Source organism: Bidens hawaiensis, unplaced genomic scaffold, assembly GCF_021521415.1.
Source record: "Bidens hawaiensis isolate Kalapana, Puna unplaced genomic scaffold, B.hawaiensis_p1.1 tig00011896_1, whole genome shotgun sequence".
In the NCBI taxonomy this organism is placed as follows: Eukaryota; Viridiplantae; Streptophyta; class Magnoliopsida; order Asterales; family Asteraceae; genus Bidens; species Bidens hawaiensis.
Genome location: NW_027491952.1, coordinates 429731 through 451467, shown reverse-complemented (window position 1 = coordinate 451467; position 21737 = coordinate 429731). Strand labels below are relative to the sequence as shown.

Genomic DNA, 21737 nt, shown 5'->3' with positions numbered 1-21737 from the left:
TAAAAACTTTAGCAGGTGTTTATTATTTTTCTAGTGAATAATTTGAGTGTTTTCATTGGATTAAGGGTCGCGCTAACTTTTGTTATTGAAAAGATTGAACTTTATTGAGTCCATTGACAATCATCAATATTTGATTTTTAATTATCATTCACCATCTCGTATTGTTCGAATCGATTTTCATGTAAACGACATCGTAGCACATGTTCCTATTGGTTAGAAACCTTTAGGTCAACATGCCGGATTCTTTTGTCTTGTGTTAATCCTTCTTTACAAAGATTTTTTACAAATTATGTCTATGTAACTTTTAATCCAGTCTTTGAAGCAACTTATGCTAATGTGGTTTTTACAACTTGGTAAATAAATTAGGTTATACATTGCACTGCCAAATCCAAACTCTAACGTGATCACTTTTTTCATATGTCGTATCTCCGTGTTATTGGGTTCGTAGGCCTTTTGTGTAGGCTCGGTTTATTATTTGAAGTCCAAAGGGTAAACGGGTGTAGGGTGGCCAAACCGAAGCCCGACCCGGTTTAGTTTCTTGTTGAATAAGATTCAAACCTTAGTTCAATCTATATTTAAACAATGTTATATACTTGTAATCATTTGTCACTCAATAAAGAAATACTTAGTTGCCACACGTGGACGTAGGTCAGTTTAGACCGAACCACGTTAAATCCTCGTGTTCGTTATTGCTTTCGTGTTTGTGGTCGGTTCGTGTGTGTGTTTAATCATAACAATTGGTATCTAGAATTCTAGAGCTTAGGTTTGGATCACACGAAGAACACGTTGAACCGTTTCTTACGCCGCCGCATCACCGCTAGCAGCCGCTAAAGTTCCGTCGTCGCCGCCGTTATTTCTCGTTGCCGCAGTAGCGCGCTAGGATCGGCAGCCGACGATCGTAGTGTTCAGGTTCAATTTTTTGGAAAGCAATTAAATAAAGTAACCACCGTAGCCGTCACTGCAGGTCGTTCGATAGCATTATTTTCTTTTCTATTTGTTCTGGCAGTTTATGATTAACCAAAAAGAAGAAAAGGTATTGTTTAATTATTCTTCTTGGTGTTGGGAGCCGTGAAAGATAAAGAGAATATCAGCAATTGTTTGTTGTTGCTAGTATTACAAGGGTTTGACCTTTTTTTTTTTTTTTTGCTTTTTAAGAGGAAAATATTATTATTAGGTTTTGTCCTTTTTTGTTTTGTTGGAAAGAAAGCTGCGCGATCACTAGACTCAATCGTTTAGTGTGATTAAGTTTGTGTGGCCTAAGTCTTGGGTACGTAGTTTAGCCCATAAATATTTGGGTCGGGTCGAGATTAGTTTTGGTAGCAAGAACAGTTGAATCAAGATTCTATTTTTAGTTGAAGAACCATTGTCAGTCAGAAGAAATCGTTTAAAGAAACGGAGAACCAGTTCCAACTGCATTTGTCAGGTTTTATCGTTTTAGTTAAAGTTTCTGATTTACATTTCGTATTTCTGCCGCGTTTAAAATAGGTTGATTGTTTAACAGAGTTCAGTAGAACAACCGCTAAGTTCAGGCCCATGCCATTGTTGTGTCTGTCTCTGTTTTTATCCAAGTTTTCATTTAGTCATTGTTATGGCAGAAGACGGAAAGGTTTTGATACAGAAGTTTGATGGACATAAATTTGGTTGGTGGAAGATGCAAATTGAGGCGCTACTTTGTCAGAAAGACTTGGATGTAGTGCTTGAGGATGAAAAACCAGAGAAGTTGTCAGAAGCAGAGTGGAAGAAGTTAGAAAAGAAAGCCAGGGCTTGTATTACTCTGTCGTTGTCGGAAGATGTGGCGTCGTCATGAAAGAAACCACAGCCCGGGGTATGATGGAGGCACTATCCAACATGTATAAGAAGCCTTCGGCAGCGAATAAGGTTTATCTTATCCGAGAGCTAGTGACAACAAGAATGAAAGAGGGTGGGTCAGTTACAACGCATATTAATAATCTTAACTCGAATCTCTCCCGCTTAGTGTCAGTCGGCAGTAAGTTTGATGATGCAGTTCAAGGTCTTTTGTTGTTATCCTCTTTGCCAGACAGTTGGTCGCAAACAGTGACTGCGGTTTGTAGTTCGTCTACAAAAATTACTTTTGATGGGATTCGGGATTTGATTATTGGAGAAGATTCAAGACGTAGAAGTTCAGGTGAATCATCAAGTAATATATTAGTCACAAAAGGTAGAGGTAGGGGAAAACAACGAGGCAGTGGGAGCAGGAAGAGGAGTCAGTCTAAGTCTCGTAAAGATATTGAATGCTGGGATTGTATAGAGAAGGGACACTTCAGGAATCAGTGTCCGAATGGTAGAAAGTGGTGAACGTTACAGAATACGACACAGATGATGGGGTCAGTAGTGATGAGGCTTTGGTTTGTAGTGTTGAGAGTAACGTTGATGCTTGGGTGATGGATTCTGGTGCATCGTTTCATGCCACTCACTGTAGTGAAACGATGAAAAATCTTAAGTTTGGGGACTTTGGAAAGGTTAGACTTGCGAACGATGATATTCTAGAGGTTACGAGTATGAGAGATGTTGATTTGATAACTTCAGCAGGTACTTCTTGGACTTTGAAAGACGTGAGGGTTATTCCAAGTTTGAAGAAATGTTTGATTTCAGTCGGACAGTTGGATGACCAGGGTTACGATGTTAAGTTCCGGAATGGGCAGTGGAAAGTAGTCAAAGGGAATCTCGTGGCAAGAAAATGGGTTCGTTGTATATGGTCGATATGTCACCGAAAGGAGTGGATCCAGTTTTGGTTAAAGAAAAAGTCCGGTTCACAGAATCTCGTGGGCAGAAGATGGTTCGTTTTGCAAGTAACAAACCTAGAGCCAGAGTGAAGATTCAGGATGAACGAGCTAGGAAGGTTAAATCAGTCAGATGACATCGTGACGGTGGGAGTACATGTCATGTTTCAGTTACAGTTCTAGGACGACAGTGGATTAAGAAAACTAATATTCCAGCTGTAAAAGTCTCTCATGTGGATTACTTGCTGATTATGGAGACTGCTTGTTCTCAGCATATCTCAGGATCCAGTAATTCGTTACAGTGGGAGCCGGCAGGGACAGAGAACGGGTCAGGGGAAGTTTTAACCGTGACTGAAGTTGGAGCTCCGGGGAGCTTCAACGGGCCTTCAGGTTAATTGATGAGAAAGCTGGTAACTAGAAGATGTTTAATGTTCGGATGACAGAAGTATAATGAGGAGTGCAGGCAAGAGTACTCAAGGCCTCTGAGTGCGAGATTGTTGGGTTCGTAGGCCTTTTGCGTAGGCCCGGTTAATTAATTGAAGTCCAAGGGCGGACGGGTGTAGGGTGGCCAAACCGAAGCCCGACCTGGTTTAGTTTCTTGTTGAATTAGATGCAAACCCTATTTCAATCTATATTTAAACAACGTTATGTACTTGTAATCCTTTGTCACTCAATAAAAGAAATACCTAGTTGCCACCCGTGGACGTATGCCAGTTTAGACCGAACTACGTTAAATCCTCGTGTTCGTTATTGCTTTCTTGTTTGTGTTCGGTTCGTGTGTGTGTTTAATCCTAACACGTGTTTGCCTGTGTTTGTTGATCAACTGCAATTAGTATTCCGAATTAATCATTAAGCTTTTCGGGTTAGTAGTTACAATCAAAGGAAATGAGTAATACTAAAAATGCTCCTCGTTGATACGATATATGACTTACCCTAGCTACTAGGTTAATTAGGTCTTTTTATGATACTCAATTACTCGCTCATCAGTGGTTCTAGCTCAATTGAATCTTCTTTTGAAAATGGTAAACAATTCACTTATACACACTAATTTTTCTTGTTTGTTATTAAAAACTTTAATCTTATAATGCTTTTTAATGTTTAGGATGATTTTGATATTTAGGGTCTGTGTTGATTTATTTAACGTGGTGTACGATACAATACAATGGAATATGGTGACAATGTGAATTTTTTTTTTATTTACTTTCAGTTGTCACGAGTATGAATTTGTTATATGTTGGTGTAATTGGTCATAAGGTGCATACTCGAGTTCCTATGCCTATATAACTAATTTATACTGGTGATTATAAAATGCAACATGTCATAAGGTGTCAAACTTGGAAATATTGAAATTGAAAAATCTAAGCATTTAATCATACTAACATAATGTTTGAAGATTACATAAGAACCCATTATATAGATGAGCGTGTAATAGAAGAATATGATCACACAAAAACGATGCTTTCGTCGTGGATTATTTTCACTGCATTTGAACCCAAATACCCGGACTTGGGATCTCTTTGTGAACCACAAACAGAATATAATTTCCCGCCGGAGCAATGTTGCCAGATGGCGGAGCCCTCACAACAACTTGGTATCTTGACCTCCCAATAATCTTAGAAGCGACGCCAACATCTAGTACCATCAATCTTTGATTCATTGAAAACGAATGTGTGTTAAACGAAGGGGCCACCATTGTCACCGAGATAGAGCTTAGATCCACATCTCCCGTAATAGTAAACACAATAACCAATTGTTTGTCATATTTAATTTTACTATTTGTTACGGGTAAGATTATTTTGGGGCGTAATCCAGAAGAGTTTGAATCCAAGTAAGAAGGAGAGAATGTCTCTAAACTGAGTTCAGTCGAGTAAAGGACGTTTGCGAATTCATATTTATCATGTGGGTTACTTCCGCCAACAAGAACACGCCCATCTCGTAACATAACCGCAGTGGAATGGTAAACTCTAGGTATAGTGCTTGGATTTTGTACCTCGAATCGAGACCCTACTTGGTTATTAGGTAGGTATGCTACTGGGCTTAGAACTGGATTCCTCCCAAGCTCCCACCCGGCTACCCCGGCTAATGCTCCATTGATGATCAAAACATGACCATTGGGTAGCAACAACATATCACCCATGACGCAAGCCAAAGGCATTGTCTCCATGAACCATTGTGGGTTAGGGTCAGATATTTTGATCCTTCCACAAGTATCCAACGCGCCATCAAATATCCCCTTATTTGCATTAACGAATGCTCCTTTAGGTGCACCTCCACAAACCAATACTTCAACCTCATCCACGGTATCTCCTTTTATATGTAAAGGGAGTAGCACCGCAGAGCCAGTGCTCGGGTAGTTCCTTGGTTGTCCACCGGGCATTGTCGGGTAGGTCTTCACAACTAGGTTCTTAGAGTAGTCGAACAAAATAGCACGATTGTTGGCAAAAACGAAGAGATTCCCATGAGGATATATAAATACAAATGGGTATAAATTATTCTCAACATTGGGGTCATTCGTCTGAACCAAAAATGGAAAGCTCGGTGAGTTCTCAGTGGCAGACATCTTGGGGTAGAACTCATAGTTAAATGCCGACGACCGCCAATGATAATCCGTCGTCCGTCAGGTAATAAGTGATTGGTGGCATACCACCTCTGTTTGCTCAACCCATTTGCAATCTCTTGCCAGTCACACGTGTTAGATTTATAAGTTCTGACTATGCGGTAACCATCATCCCATCCTCCAGTCTGGACTAAGGTCCCATCAGGCATTAATGTTCCTGAAGAACACCAAACATTTGTGAGCACCATGAGTGGACGTACGGTATTGGAAGCGACATCATATTCGATAGAGTGGGTGGAGCAGTCGGTGGAGTTAGGGCGGCACATGCCATTTGGAAGAGAGATGTTGGAGGTTCCGAAGTCAGTACGAACATACATCACAACACGATCGTTAGGAAGTAGCTGCATGTGCATGGCTGAGATGCCTATGCTTGGGAGAAGGACATCCCATGATCCACCACCAGTAGCTAGACATGGTGGGCCGTGTAAGAGCATGAGAACTAGAATGAGAAGACGTTGACAAAGGAGGGTGGTGGTGAAGGCCATGATTTTCATTTTTGGATTATTATTAGTCAAGTTATTGTGTGTTGTGAATGTGGTTTGTGGAGATTGCTTTAAATACTAGTTCAAAAGTCAATGAATTGAATATGGTTTCTAGTTCTATACAAAAAGTTATTCAAACAGGTTTGTTTCATTCTATGTTTTTAGGTGTGTAGCATTGAAATAAGATGTCAACCTAATTATTGATGTTGGAGAATGATTAATACAAGTCAATTTGAGTATCATTTATATTGCTAACATCATCTGCATATTCTACAAGAATAATATCAGAATTTGTTTGGTGATGTTAACATTCTTGACCCATAGCTAGCAAGATGATATGTGCTTCATGAAAGAGCATTTATATTTAATTTAACATTCTTGATCTATTATAAGGCATAAGCTAGCAAGGTGAAGTTAAAAGCAATTGTTTTATTGATGAATAAAAGAAACCTGACCGACCTTGTTTGATTGATGTTATTAATGCTTCATGTGGCGTTCTTCTCAAACTTTGAAACTTTTTGAAAGGACTTATTGAGACTTGGGATGATTCGACCCCATTTTTGCTTATTTAAATAAAAAAATTCCGTTTAAATACTTGTTATGCTGCTTCTGCCCGGCCAATGGTCATGTTTTGATCATCAATGGAACATCAACAGGGGTTGTCAGGTGTGAGCTTAGCAGGACCAGTTCTAAGCCTAGTAGCATACCTACCTAATAACCAAGTAGGGTCTTGATTCAAGGAGCAAAATCCATGCATTATACGATATAAGAAACAAGTATTCACATGAACACACTGAAATTTTTCACTAGAAACATAATAAACATCCCTTCAAGTTTTTAGCACGCTTCATAAGTTAACTTAAAAACATCTGATTAATATTGTTGCTACAACAAAGATAAGACCAATGATAGTTAATGGAGTGGTTAGTCTAAGAGGCTTCAAGGGTTCAAGTTAGCCTAACGCAGGTCGTGGTGTCCCTCTATGTTTGCAAAACGTAGAAGGAGGTTCACTAGTTAGTTGTTCGTTGTTATAGCTCACCGAGGATCAAGAACCGTGATGTTTGGAATCGGTTTTAGGATGATGTTCTTGGTTAAGCTATGAAGTTATTGAAGTAAGAAAGAAATAAGCTATAAGCATATTTCTCAAGGAAGAAGAGGAGATTAGGGGGATGGTGTTATCTGCCCATGTCTGTTCTGTTTATGTTTAAGGCTAAGTTATCTATTTATATGAAGAAGATCTAAGCCTTTTAGTCCAGTTAACTAAACTAGTTAGCCTCTTGTTTGCATAGAGAGTTGACTTTTATGGGCGGGAAGGCTTGGACCGCTGGTCCATAGCTTAAAATAATAATACTTTATCTGAGTATGTACTTTGGTAAGAGGAGAACAGTGATTTGACATCGTACTGTAGCACGTGGGTACTTGTTTACATAAGTTTGGGCGAGAAACGAAGCTTTTAACCTTTTAACCCTTTTAGCGTTAACGTGTTTCAGCCATTTTATTATTTCCTTGGGCTACCCCCGTCATCAGCCCCCCAAGTCAGAGGTTTTTGAGGAGTATGATCAAGGGCTTCTGACTTTTGCACACGCTTTGTTTATTGCTTAAAGGCTTCAAAGCTTGAAGGCTCCGAAGCTTTGTTCAGTTTTTGTTATTTTTTGAATTATTGATGTGATAGTTGATGTGATTGTAACTGTCAGATTGCGGTTTTCAAAAACTGCTTTTCATTAATAGTTATTAACTAAATAACTATTCACTTTCTTCCAGATTTGTTTAACACTTTCCACCATTAACACTTTCAAGTTTTCTTCGATCCATTACCAGGTTAGTCTCGATCCTTCATCTTTCTTTCGAAATTATGGTTGCCAAAAAAGATCTTCCGATCAGTTTTTCCCGATTAACCCAAGAGGAGGTCGAATCGTTTTGTATTGAACGGGGGATAGGGTTAAAATACAAGCCGATTGCTCCGCCGGTCGACTCTTCCATTGATCGTTGTCCGGTGGGTTTTATCGCTTTATATTGCCGTCATTTCGAATTTTCTAACCTCCGACACCCTTTTTCGGTTTTTGTTCTTAATGTTTTGGAGTATTATTGTATATCATTTGGCCAAATCCATCCGTTAGGGCTTGCTAGGGTTATGCACTTTGAAGTTTTGTGTAGAGCCCTAGGTTATGACCCTTCACTGTTGAACTTTCGTCGTTTCTTTCACTTAGCGAAAAATGGTGATTGGTATACGTTCGAGCATACCAAGGTTGATGTATGTTTGGTTTCCTCGGCGGTTACGACCCTCGGTTCTTGGAAGGACCAGTTTTTCTTTGTTTCTGATTATATCCTTCCGTTTAAACCCGTTTGGAGACAACCCGAAGCCGTTCTAAATGAACCGGAGCCGGCCGAATCTGAGTTAAACAAATCCTTTTTGAAATCCATTAGAACATGTCCTTCGCGTCTTCGCCCTCTCCCCGAACATCTTCTTGTTTTGTTAGGAATTAGCAAACTCTGGGATAAGCCTAACCGGGATCCCGTGCTTATGAGGGATAATAAGGGTATGCATTTGTTCTTCCCGCTTTTGCTTCATCTTGTTGATATATTTATTAACGAATTTCTTTTGTGTTTGCAGTCATGTCTGCTTTGGACTTCCTAAAGAGTGATGACACTTCCGACGTTGCTTTTACTGATGTTGCAGCCGTTGTTGGAGAGGATTCGGTTGTTCGAGGGAAAGAGGGTCGATTTGAGGATGCTGAGTATGCTGGGGTTGCCAATGTTAAAGGGTTCACCAAGACTGTTGTTCCAAAATCTTCCACTCGTCGTTCTACACGACGTTTGCTGAAGTCTGTTGCTATCTCATCCTCTCATGAGCCAGTTTAGGTTAGTGATGACATTCAAGCCTCTGAAGACCAGGGTCCGACTATGGAGGTTGAGAAGGAACAGGGGTTGGTGGTTTCTAAGAAGAAGAAGCCGACTGGAAAGAAGGTTGAGATGCCAGTAGTTCAAGGGTTGGACGGGAATGCCGTTTATGAGCCGGAATGGAGTGTCAGGGTTGGGGATTCTTTCAAGGATCCTGAAGTTTGTGCCGAAGCTTTAGCCCACTTTGCTCCTCCGGGGGTTCGTGATACTATCTCCAAGATGGAAGGTGACTCCTTGTTGTCCAGGTTGATATTGAACTCCTGTAACGTTTCTGCCCTTTTGGCGGAAGGTATCACCCGCTTTAGGAAAGGGATGGAGGAGTATGAGGAGTTCATGAAGACGAAGGAGAAGATGAAGGCCTCTATGGCGGCCATGAAGAAAGATGTTGAAGGTTTTTATGAGAAGGAGAAGGTGTATGTGAAACGGATTGACGAGTTGTCTCGTGGCCATGAGATTGAGATGGTAGGGTTGAAGAAAGCCATGGAGACTGATAGGGTCAATTTGAATGCTGACCGTGAAGCTTTTGAGATGCAGAAGAGAGCCTTCGAGATAGAGAAGGAAGGCTTGAAAGCTTCGGTTACTCAGACTTCTGAAGATAACAAGTGGTTGATCGAGCATGGGTTTCAGCAGGTTGTATCCTATTTGCTTCATTCTAAGGAGTTTAACTCGGTGCTGGGTGATGTTTACACGAAGCTTCTAGGTCATGGAAAGCATTTGGGTTTCATTGCAGGCTTCCATCATCACGAAACCGGTCAGCCTATGGATCAGTCTCCTTCGTTCAACCCTGAAGCCTACAAGCTTTTCACCAGTTCATTTCACGCGATGGAGAGCTTACTTACCCTTATGTGGGTGCAGTTTCATCCTGCTATGGTAAGCCACTTTCGGTTTTGCAGGGTTTGAAACCAGCCGGCCTTGATGATAAGGTTGCCAAAGATGTCATTGAGTCTTTGTCGAAGAAACGTTCCCGTTCTGGTGATAATGAAGAGACCTTATCTGGGGGAAGCGACGGGTCTCATGTGGCAAGCCTCGAAGGCTCGGCTGTTGCTGATGTTGTCCCACAAGTCAAGAAGTCCAAGAAGGCTAAAGGTGGTAAGGCTAGTACCTCAAAGCCTGTTTCTGATGTCTGAACACTTTTATTCGTAGCTTTCTTAGCACCTTAAAACAATGTTATGTAATGCTTAAACAATGTAGGTTTGGTATGGAACTCTTAAAGTTCCTGCCTTGTGGTTGTGTTTGGCCTTTACGGCCTTTGAACATTTTCTTGGGAATCCATGTGGTTTCCTTGTTTTAGCCTTAATCGGCTTATTATGTATGGATGCTATTTAGTTTATGGCCTTAGAATGGCCTTGTTTATGAACCTATGATGTTCTATGTATTTGTGTGTTGATTGCTTGTCTTGTTAGTTTGATGTGATTTTAGCTAACTTTTCCTTAAGAAGTTTTAGTGCTGCAGTCACTTTTAGCTTCAAGGCTTCGTTAGGTAAAAAGCACATGTTGGCTATCCTTTATATCACTAATTAGTGTATGTTTTTTTTTGTTTTCGTAAACTGTTTTGAAGTTTAAGGAACGAATTGGTGTAGGCTGTTCAGGCCTGTCTATGAGACAAGTTTTGGTTGAAAAAATTTTCTAAGTCTCATGGAGTCGAATTGATATAGGTACTCACCCCTTATATAGGTCCATTTAACCCTTGAACCTATTGAGCGGTGTGGTCTGGGAGCTCATCCCCTTACACGGCCCTTGTCATGGAGTTTCTTGCTAGGTTCTCAACCTGATTATAGGATAGTAAAGACAAGTTATGACAAAAGTTTATCATTCATTCAAGAGGTTGTTGTTTCACAAAAAGGGGAATTATGCATCTCTTGAAATACATTTTTACATTTTGACTAGGCATGGAACCTTCTAAGGGTTTTGCCGTTCCAATGTCTTGGAAGCTTTTTGCCTTCTGTGTCGGCTAGCTTGTAGGATCCACCCTTGTGAGCTTCGAGGATTGTGTATGGTCCTTCCCAGTTTGGGCCGAGCTTTCCTTGGTTTTCTTTCTTGCTGGCCTCGTTGTTTCGGAGTACAAGGTCTCTAGGCTTGAAGCGTTCATGCTTTACTCTTGCATTGTAATAAGCTTCCATTTTTTGCTTGTACTTAGCCTCCTGTATTGCGGCTTGATCACGAATTTCTTCGAGGAGTTGCAAATTCAACATGGTCTCATTGTTGTTTGCTTCGAGATCCATGTTGAGTGTTCTTTGAGTCCCAACTCCGACTTCGGCCGGGATTACAGCTTCCGATCCGAACACTAGGCTGTAAGGTGTTCGTTTGTGGCTTGTTTTTTCGGTTGTTCTTATTGCCCATAGAACGTTTGGGAGTTCTTCAAGCCAGTTGTTGTCATGCCTTCCCAACGTTGTTTTAATTCCTTCAACGATGGTTCTGTTTGTTCTTTCAACTTGGCCGTTGGATTGTGGGTATGCGACTGAGCTGAATACTTTGAGTGATTCTGAATTCTTTGCACCATGTGCTGAAAGGCTTCTCAGCGAATTGTTTCCCATTATCCGTGACCAATACCCCTGGCAGCCCATAACGGCAAATGATGGTTTCCCACACGAAGTCAATGACTTGTTTGCCCGTTATTTTTGCAAGTGGTTTGACTTCAGGCCACTTGGTAAAGTAGTCGACGGCTACTAGCAAGAATTTTACCCCACCTTTGGCCGGTGGGAATGGACCAACAATATCCATTCCCCATTTGTGAAATGGCCAAGCCGAGGAGATGAGGACTAGATCGTGTTTAGGGCTTTTGGGAACCGGTGCATGAATTTGACAGGCTTCACACTTCTTGAGTTGCTCCGTTGCATCTCGGTGCATGGTAGGCCAGAAGTATCCAAGGTTCATCAGTTTTGCAACCACCGTTCTTGGCCCAAAATGAGCTCCACATATACCCTCGTGAACCTCTTTGATCAGATATTGGCTTTGTTCGGGTCCTACACATCTCAGTAGTGGTGCAAGGTAAGCCTTTTTATAAAGTGTTTCTCCTTGTAACACATACTGCCTGGATTTGATTCGAACCCTTTCAGCCTCAGTCTGGTCCAAAGGTAACTCACCATTCTTGAGGAACCTTTCTATGGGAGTCATCCAATTGGGACCTTCTTCAGTGATTACATCTTGAACCTCCAGTTCTTGTATTGAAGGAGTCTTCAACACCTCCACCAGTACTTTCTTGGTGAGGTGTGCAAAAGTGAGAGATGCTAGTTTGCTCATGGCATCGGCTCTTTTGTTTTGTGATCTTGGGACTTGTTTGATGGTGCATTCTTGAAACGTGGTCATCAACCCTTTTGCCTTTTCATGATATTTCTTCATGTTGGGCTCTTTGGCTACATAGCTGTCATTGACTTGACTTGAAACAAGCAATGAGTCTGTGAAGACTTGTAGCTTTTGGATCTTCATTTCTTTGGCAATCTTCAGACCAGCAATCAATGCCTCGTACTCAGCTTCGTTGTTGGTGGTCTGAAATTCAAGTCGAAGAGCATATGTAAATTCTAACCCTTCAGGGTTGATTAAAACGAGCCCAGCTCCTGACCCTTCAATGCTGGAAGCTCCATCGGTAAAAAGCTTCCAGGCTTCAGGGTCAGAAGGTTCAGTGGCAGTTGTGGGTATTTCAGGAATGACTTGTTTTGGGATTTCTACAATGAAGTCCGCCAAGACTTGGGCTTTGATAGCTTTCCTTGGGACATAGGTGATGTTATGTTCACCTAGCTCCACAGCCCATTTGGCCAATCGGCCTGAATTTTCCAGTTTTTCAAGCACACTTTGATGGGTTGGTCAGTGACCATTTGTATAGGGTGTGCTTGAAAGTACATTCAAAGCCTTTTGGCCGTTTGAATTAAGGCCAGAGCAAGTTTTTCCATAAGAGGATATTTGACCTCTGCCAGTTTTAGTGTTTTACTAAAGAAATAAACGGGTACCTGAACTTTGTCTCGTTCGATGGTTAGAACCGCGCTTAATGCTTCTTCAGCAACAGAGAGATAGACAGAGATCAATTCTCCCATTTCAGGGGCTGCAATAGCTGGAAGTGAAGCTAAGTGTTGCTTCATTTGGTTGAAGGCTTCTTCTGCTTCTTCCGTCCACCTGAAATCTTTCTTGTCGGTGCAACCCTTTAGTGTTTTGAAAAAGGGTAGAGACTTCTCGGCAAGCTTGGAGGTAAAACATTTCAAGGCTGCAAGCCTTCCATTTAGACTTTCCACTTCTTTTTTGCTTTGTGGAGATTTGGTTTCGAGAACAACCCTGATTTTGTTAGGATTAGCTTTTATACTTTGTTTTCCCACAATGTGTCCCAAAAACTTGCCTTCTTCGAACCCGAATGAGCACTTTCCCGGGTTAAGCTTCATGTTGATCTTTCTCAAGTTTTGAAAGGTTTCCAGTATGTCTTCGAGCATTTGATGCTCGGTTTTGCTTTTGATTACTAGATCATCAACATAAGCTTCCAAGTTTTTGCTAATTTGGCTAGCAAATGCTTTATCGATTAAGCGTTGGTAGGTTGCACCGGCGTTTCGTAGGCCGAAGGGCATCTTTTGGTAACAGAAAATACCATTGTCCGTGTGGAAAGCGGTTTTTCCTCGTCTTCCACTTTAATGAGAATCTGATGGTAACCCTTGTAAGCGTCGAGAAAACACTTAAAGGAATGGCCGGTTAGAGAGTCAACCTTGAGGTCCATCTCGAGTAAGGGATAGCAATCCTTCGGACATGCTTTGTTTAAGTCTTTGAAGTCGATGCACATCCTCCAAGACTTGTCAGGCTTTCGAACCATGACCGGATTAGCCACCCAAGATTGGTACTTGACCTCACGTAGGATCCCGGCTTGTACAAGCTTTTCAACCTCTTGGCATGCTGCCAAGCTTCTTTCTGGAGCCAGGCTCCGTTTCTTTTGGACAACAGGCTTAGCATCGGGAGGTATTTTCAGCTCATGTTCTGCAATGCTTCGAGGGATGCCTGTCATGTCTTCCGGGCACCAAGCAAAAACGTCGTTGTGGTTCATCAACAGCTTTTCAAGGTGTGAAAGTGTTTCTTTGGAGAGGCTTGTGTTTACCCGTACCTTTTGTTCAGGGTACTTGGGGTTTATGATTAAGCCTTGTTCTTCGTCTGTGCTTTTAGAGCTTTCCCTTTCAACCGCGTAAACCTCTTGGGTAGGTTGAAGGGTTGCAATTCCCATGTCGGTGGGAAACTTTACAGCACCTTGACCAACCGAGACAGCCATGTTGAATGCACATTGCCCAGGCCTTCCTATGATTATATCATAGCTGGAAGGTGTGTTGATAACTATAAAAGTAAGTGGTTTGGTTTTCTTCATCCTGCCTTCACTAAAACATACATCAAGGGTTAGCTGGCTAAAAGGCTTCAAGGGTATGTCGGCAATACCTTTTATAGATGACTCTGAGGGTTGAAGCCTTGAACGCTCTTCCTTGCTCAGTCGGTTGAAGAATCTTTCATACATGATCTCTGTGGCCGCCCCTGTGTCGATGTAGGCTTTGCTTGTTTGGAGTGTTCCCACGTTTGCTTCCTCCGTTAGAGGGTTTGAGAGTAAGTTACCTTGAGGCGATGGGAAGCAGATGCATTGAAGCTCCCAAGCTTCCAAGCATTGTTGTTTGTGGGGAATACCTTGGTCTATATTCACCATATTTACTTCTTTGCTTTTTCTTTCAGCCATCTTGTCTTTGACCCCTTCCACCAAATGAGCCAATTCTCCAGACTTAACGGCTTCCTCAATTCTTCTCTTGAGTTGAAAGCAATCGTTCGTGTGGTGACCTTTTTCATCGTGAAACTCACAGAACTGAGTGGAGTTTTCGTTCTTCTTGCTCTTGGGCAAGGGTCGAGGAGGTCGGAAGTTGTGTTTTACTTCTTCAGTGGCAAGGATCTCCTGAGGGGTTTTGGTTAAGGCTGTGAAGTTCACAGTCTTTTCCCTGCTTGGAGGGTTCCGACCTTCAGGCATTCGTTGATCTGAGCTCCTTGGATATTTATCATAGGGATTGTAGTTCCCTCTCTTTCGGTTGGGGCAGTTGCCTCGCCAACTAGGAGCTCTTTTTCATTGCTCTTTAAAATCAACGGCCTCCCCGCCTCGAATATGTGCCTCGGCTCGTTCAAGAGCTTCTTCAAGGGTTTTAGGCATGCACTTGTTAAAGTCCCTTGTGAGGTGCTTGGAGGTGATGGCGTTCATGAAGCCTGCCACCCTCATTTTTTCGTCAGCCCCCACATATTGTAACCCTTCTTTCTTGTACCTTTCGATGAAGTCTCGAAGGTTTTCATCATCTTTTTGTTTTATCTGAAAAATGACCGTGGCGTTCTTGACGTACCTTCTTTGTTGTGAGAAGTGGGCCAAGAAGCCCTTGCTCAGATCGTCGAAGCTTCGAACGCTTTGAGCAGGAAGGTCGTTGAACCATATTCTTGCCGATCCGACTAACGTTTGCATGAACATCAAGCAACACTCAGCATGGGACCATTTTTCAATTTTGGCTGCCCCAGTGAAGACCTGGAGGTGGTCTTCGGGATCTTCAGTCCCATCATACGTTTTTATATGGGTGGCATCTTGATTTTTGTTTGGAAGTCATAATCGGCGATTTGTTGGGAGAAGCATGATAGGTTACCGGGCTTGTAAGGCTTTGCAAGATCTTCATCTAGCCTCACAGCAGGATTATGACTTGTTGTCCCTTGGTGAATACCCGGCGCTTGGTTGATGAGCGGGGTCCACGGGAAGTGTGCCATCATTTGAGGCATCAGGTTAAAGCCTTGAAGGCTTTCGGGTGTTGCTGCTGTTTGGTTTGCTCCCATGGAAGTGCTCATCGCTGCACTTCGAGCCAAGGGCAAGACCGACATGGCCTGTTCTCACGTAGTGGCTGTAGGAGGAGCATTTGAAGCTGGTGACCGCCATATTTGGTCGAGAGCGGTCTCGTGCCCAAGGGGTCGTGAGGTGAACAAAGGGAAAGCCGTCGGGCTTGATCTCCCATAAGTGTAGGGAGAGGGGTTAAAGAGTTGACATGTTACACTTGGACCAGCTTCAAAAAGAGAAGCAGCCGGTCGTGAGCTGGTTGGAGGGGAAGGTGGACGTCCGAGCGACAATGAGGGCTCCGATTCGTTATAATCCAGCCTGATTCTTATCCCCCTTTCTCTTTCTTGGCTCACGTGTTGGTTAAGGAGATGCCTTAGTTGCAAGAAATGTCGTGATACCCCTTCCATCGTCAAGTCGACATGTTCAGGGGTGTTTGTGACTCCTGCATGAGGAGAAGGAACTCCGGATCACGAAGGGGTTGGAGTTCGAAAAGGTGAAAAATCGAGGAACAAAGGTCCCGTCGAAGTTCCTCCCGGAGTGGAAAAAATCGAGGTCGTCGCCGGAGTTTCTTGACCGACGCTTGGTGTCGGTGTTCTTGACACTTGATTAACTTCTCCAAGAGATCCACCTTCTGACATGGTGATGGAGCTACACTACTGGTTTTTATGATAAAGTAAGCGGCGTAGCCCCACGGTGGGCGCCAACTTGTTGCTACAACAAAGATAAGACCAATGATAGTGAATGGACTGGTTAGGCTAAGAGGCTTCAAGGGTTCAGGTTAGCCTAACGCAGGTCGTGGTATCCCTCTACGTTTGCAAAACGTAGAAGGAGATTCACTAGTTAGTTGTTCGTTGTTATAGCTCACCGAGGATCAAGAACCGTGATGTTTGGAATCGGTTTTAGGATGATGTTCTTGGTTAAGCTATGAAGTTATTGAAGTAAGAAAGAAATAAGCTATAAGCATATTTCTCAAGGAAGAAGAGGAGATTAGGGAGATGGTATTATCTGCCCATGTCTGTTCTGTTTATGTTTAAGGCTAAGTTATCTATTTATATGAAGAAGATCTAAGCCTTTTAGTCCAGTTAACTAAACTAGTTAGCCTCTTGTTTGCATAGAGAGTTGACCTTTATGGGCGGGAAGGCTTGGACCGCTGGTCCATAGCTTAAAATAATAATACTTTATCTGAGTATGTACTTTGGTCAGAGAAGAACAGTGATTTGACATCGTACTGTAGCACGTGGGTACTTGTTTACATAAGTTTGGGCAGGAAACGAAGCTTTTAACCCTTTTAGCGTTACCGTGTTTCAGCCATTTTATTATTTCCTTGGGCTACCCCCGTCATCAAATATTTTATTACATTTCTTTTTTTCCGTTGGTTCTGGCCTGTATTTTCTCAGCTTGTTCTTTCTTAAAAAACATGGAAGACAAAAAAAAAAAAAGGGAAAATGAAGTATGATTGGTGGTTGTTGATAGACAAGTTATAATGCATGGAATGAGAAATCTAATAATTTAATGATATACGTTTATACGAAAATTTGATTAATTGCAACAAGAACTACATCTAATCATTGGCTTATTGAGGAATATTGAAAAATACACGTTGTTTTGCTGGTTCATATATAATAATTGAATTCTTAGTCATGTTCATTGTATACATAAAATCTCGTTAATTTTGTATAATATTACTATCAAACGATTACGATTCTAAAACAATTGTTCTAAACGTCAAACACAACTAAATTGCTAATAACTCCCAAATAAGCATGATCATACAGTTGATTCTCATTATACGAGACATGTATCTTGTTATTTTTTATTTTAAACGGTCATTTGCATCACTAACAGGTCACTGACCCACCTGATCATCTACATTCCATCATTGGGAGGAAACTCATCATATGTGAGAAAACGCTATGCCTTAATCTAAGACCTCCAATATTTGCATCTCATTATATTATTATATCAGTTTTTAGCTGATATTTTAAGATGAATGCCTATATATATCACCCATGATGCGAGCCATCCCTTGGAGTAGCACCGCATATAATGTACTTGGATACTTCAATTCCTTGGTTGTACACCCGGCATTGTCGGGTAGATGTTCATAGCTGGGTACTTAGAGTAGCCGAACAAAATAGCACGATTGTTGGCAAAAATGAAAATGTTTACATTATGATAGAGAAATACAAATGGGTATAAATTATCCTTAACATTAGGGTCATTCATCTTATAACCAAGAATCGAAAGTTCGGTGAGTTCTCAGTGGCTGACATCTTGAGGAATAATTCATTGTTAATTGCGTGACAACCACAACAAAAAGTACGGAAAACCGCACCAAAAGTATTAAAAAACAGCTGTTAGTGTCGTGTTGAACTGTCGAAGCACGAAATGAATCTGACCTGATCCATGACGATGTTTCCACGGATTTTCGAGATGAACGAACCACGCCTTGATCTTCTTCTCCGGCTGCTTGAGACCTGCAATGGTTTTTCGGGGGTGTGGAGGTGACTGCTAAGAAATCCTGAGGATCTCTTGTTTACAGACACAAAAAAGTGGTGGTGGCTCTTATTGAGCATGACCCATTGATAAGGAGGTGGAGACCTCCTTATATAGAGAGTCTCATGGCCACCATCATGGTACCCTAATGGGCCTAGCCCAGTTAGGGTTACCTCCACAAAACCCCCTCAGCCCAATAACATTGTATTAGTCCATATAATAAAATAAGCCAAACATAATAAATTTAGGATCGTAAAACCGGGTTTAGTACCATACCCCTACAAGCCCCCCCAAGTCTAGCGTTGCTCCTGGGCGCGCAAGCGTCTAGGTGGAGCGCTGGACTTTATGAGGTGTGTTAGGCTATGAGGCGGTTTTTTCCCTTTTCTTTGGCCTTGTCTTTATTGTCTTTGAGTTTTGGGAGGTTTTCTTCATGATGGTGGCATGTTGCGGTCCTTATGATGATGATGGTGCCCTAGCTTAAATAAGATATGGCACGCATCATAGTGGCGCGAGGCCTGATAAAAGATGGGGCGCGCATCTTGATAATAATGTAACATAACTTGCGCGCGAGGCAGCTTATGAGTTATGAGAATAATAAAGCCTGCGCACGAGGCGACTTACGGATCTATGAGTAATAAAAAAGCCTGCGCGCGAGGCGACTTACGAGCTATAAGAATAATGAAGCTTGCGCGTGAGGCGACTTACGAGCTATAAGAATAATAAAGCTTGCGCGTGAGGCGACTTATGAGCTGTAAGAATAATAAAGCTTGCGCGAGCTGCGGCTTACGAGCTATAATAATAAAAAAGCTGCGCGCGAGGCGACTTACGAGCTGTAAGAATAATGAAGCTTGCGCGTGAGGCGGCTTACGAGCTATGAGAATAATAATGAAGCTTGCGCGAGTTGCGGCTTACGAGCTATGAGAATAATAATGAAGCTTGCGCGAGTTGCGGCTTACGAGCTATGAGAATAATAATGAAGCTTGCGCGAGTTGCGGCTTACGAGCTATGAGAATAATAATGAAGCTTGCGCGAGTTGCGGCTTACGAGCTATAAGAAAAATAAAGCTTGCGCGAGTTGCGGCTTACGAGCTATAATAATAATAAAGCCTGCGCGTGAGGCGACTTACGGGCTGTAAGAATAATGGAGCTTGCGCGAGTTGCGGCTTATGAGCTATAAGAAAAATAAAGCTTGCGCGAGTTGCGGCTTACGAGCTATAATAATAATAAAGCCTGCGCGTGCGCATAGACTTTATGTCCCGCGCCATGCGCAGATGTTGCGTGCGCGTGCGCGTAGACTGACGTGAGAGCATGTGATGCGTAAGCATATGTAATACGCGTGAGCATCTGTGATGCGTGAGCATATGTGATGCATGAGCATGTGATATGCGACTGCGCTCAAGCATCAAGGTGGTGTGCATGTTGAACGGAGCGGAGCCGCGTTCGGTCTTGTATTCGGCGCGAAGCCGTATGAGTTTATGAGGATTCCCAAACTTTAAGTATGGCGCGTAGCCATATGGGATATTATGAGGATTCCCAACCTTTAAGTATGGCGTGTAGCCATATGGGATATTATGAGGATTCCCAACCTTTAAGTTTGGCGCGTAGCCATATGGGATATTATGAGGATTCCCAACCTTTAAGTTTGGCGCGTAGCCACATGGGATATTATGAGGATTCCCAACCTTTAAGTTTGGCGCGTAGCCACATGGGATATTATGAGGATTCCCAACCTTTAAGTTTGGCGCGTAGCCATATGGGATATTATGAGGATTCCCAACCTTTAAGTTTGGCGCGTAGCCATATGGGATATTATGAGGATTCCCAACCTTTGAGTTTGGCGCGAGGCCTGATGCGCGCATGCACGGCGATGGAGTGGTGACTCGTGAGTGCGCGTGCATGGCGGAGGTCTCTTGCGCAAAACCCAGATGGAGGTTTCCGCGGCGGCACATGCACGGCTGCGGAGTGAGAATCCGCGGGCGCGCGTACATGGCGGCGGAAGTCTGGTAATTTCTGGATCTACAATTTTAGAGTCAGATCTGCAATTTTAGACCTAAAATCCAGGTCTGTAATCTAGATCTAGATCTGTAAATCAGATCTAGATAGATCTGAAGCTCGGAGCAGATTTAAAACCATCACAGATCCGGAGATCTGATCATTCGAATCAGGCCGTTTCTTTTCGCACAGATCTGGAAGCCTCTTTTAGATCTATGGATCTTTTTGAGCTTTAATAGAACAAGCCTTGAAGCCTTTTTCTGTAAACTTCCAGATCTGGGTTTTTCCTGGGAGAGATCTGACAGCCGAGATGAAGATCGAAGGGTAGTTCGTTGCCGTCCCACGGATGGCGCCAATGTCGAAGCACGAAATGAATCTGACCTGATCAATGACGATGTTTCCACGGATTTTCGAGATGAACGAACCACGCCTTGATCTTCTTCTCCGGCTTCTTGAGACCTGCAATGGTTTTTCGGGGGTGTGGAGGTGACTGCTAAGAAATCCTGAGGATCTCTTGTTTACAGACACAAAAAAGTGGTGGTGGCTCTTATTGAGCATGACCCATTGATAAGGAGGTGGAGACCTCCTTATATAGAGAGTCTCATGGCCACCATCATGGTACCCTAATGGGCCTAGCCCAGTTAGGGTTACCTCCACAAAACCCCCTCAGCCCAATAACATTGTATTAGTCCATATAATAAAATAAGCCAAACATAATAAATTTAGGATCGTAAAACCGGGTTTAGTACCATACCCCTGTTAGTGTCGTGTTGAACTTTTCTAAATTTAGTGTCTTGTTAAAGTTTTATAAATTTTGGTAGGATATAATACGAAAGGTAAACATGCATGTCATGTACGTGAAGATGAAATTCGACAAGTTAAGATATGGTTAAACAATTGCAAAAGTAAAACTTACAGTGCGATACCGTTCATATATACCTACCACAAATTAGAGGGTGTTTGGTTGAGCTTCTAAGAATTGCTCATTTGAATTTTGAAAAACAAAAACAATTTTGACAATCTCCAATTTGGAGCTTTAAAGTGAATGTTTAACAAACAACTTTTACTTTTCAAAAATCAAATAAACAAATAAGCAATTTTTAAAAGATCAGTCAACCCCCCCTCCCCAATCGGTTTCAAAATTTGACACTAAAATCTTTTAAAAATTACATTTTATAATTTATAATAAGAAAACCATATTTATTAATATTATTATTGTTATTGTTATTAGAGAATGGTTTGCACCCGCATTTAAACGGTCGCAAAAATTTACAAGTGCACTTTACTTTTGTTTTAACTTTCACTACTAGAAAACAATTTCACTACTAGAAAACAAGTCATTTTCCTACAAAAATTCCCTACAAATTTCGTACGACAAGTAGTTCCAACAGATTTCCAACAAAAAATATAAGTCAAAACAGTTTTTGTAGGAAGTTTACAACGATATGTTTTTGTAGCAATTTTGTAAGAAAAATTGTTGGAAAACGGTTGAAAACAATATTCAAAGTTGTGTTTTTCCAACAACTTTTTTGTTGGAAAACTGTTAGAAACTGGATTTTTCAACAAATTTACTACAATTCGGTTGTAGAAAAACATCTTTTTTTCTAGTAGTGTTTGCGACTTGTTTACGACAGGAATTTTCTTATTAATTAACTATTTTCTTTTACTTTTCCGCAACTTTGTCAAAATTAGATAAAGATCGCAAATTTTACTA

At 41.8% G+C, this 21737-nt stretch overlaps 1 protein-coding gene and 1 pseudogene across 1 annotated transcript in view; one reads left to right on the top strand and one right to left on the bottom strand.

The window, feature by feature from the left end:
* LOC143539479 (large ribosomal subunit protein eL8y-like) overlaps window positions 1–21737 on the top strand; it is a 243587-nt gene that overhangs the window by 28594 nt on the left and 193256 nt on the right. The gene's annotated exons all lie outside the window — the stretch shown is intronic.
* Window positions 4219–5843, bottom strand: LOC143539454 (aldehyde oxidase GLOX pseudogene; annotated as a pseudogene).